Source organism: Olea europaea, chromosome 14 (assembly GCF_002742605.1).
Source record: "Olea europaea var. sylvestris chromosome 14, O_europaea_v1, whole genome shotgun sequence".
NCBI lineage: Eukaryota > Viridiplantae > Streptophyta > Magnoliopsida > Lamiales > Oleaceae > Olea > Olea europaea.
Window position 1 is genome coordinate 8,818,547 of NC_036250.1, and position 891 is coordinate 8,819,437.

An 891-nucleotide genomic window follows, 5' to 3' on the forward strand; every position below is an offset into this window, starting at 1 on the left:
ATTAACCTGTTTATGCCTTTGTTTGAGCTCCTTTTTTTCTTAAGGTTTTATAATAATTATTTTTTGGAGAATATGTAATTAAAAAGTAGAGAAAAGTTTTGAGTTTATGTGTAAATTATTTCATTGGTAGAATATTTGATTTAGAATAAGTTTGAAAAATGTTAATTTTTGGATAATGAAAATCAAACGAGAGCTATGTGTTTGTAAAGGTGAGGCGTCGATCGGGTAATGGACTTTTTAATCTATATTTGGAAGATCTAGGAAAGTGGAAAACATTTTTGTAAATGAAAAAGAAAAATCATGAAAATAGAAATATAAAGTAATTTGTTCCTTTGCAATCAACAAATAAATATTTAAAAATTTGTGAATTACTAAAATTGCGAATTCCCAAAAATTTTGGACCTAAAAAAGCGGCCATGATTACATGGGCGGATGGAGGGGATCAAGCCGGCCTCAAGTCCTTCTAGGTTGGGCCTTGCCAGTAGGACATAATTCTATCCAACCAGGGGGCATGTAGAATTATTCTCCTAGATTTATACTAACGAATTTTCTATTAAGTTTTGCTACACATACACACGTTCTCACAAGAGAAAGGCTCATGCTTTTTTTTTTTTATTGGGCATGGACCCCTCCCTCTTGTGAAGAATGGGTACATCAGAGCGTCAACGTCAGTGTACAAATAGCAAAATTCTTTTATATTTGATTGAAGGAGCGTGGACCCCACCATCTTGCAAGGGACGTGTACACCAAAACGTCAACGTTGGTGTACAAATAGCAAAATTCTTTTCCATTTGACCAAAGGATGTCTTAGATAGGTACTTCAATCGCATGTCATTTTGGATTGAGATTCTTTATAACTACTCGAAATTATAGTTGTAGTGGAAAGAGATA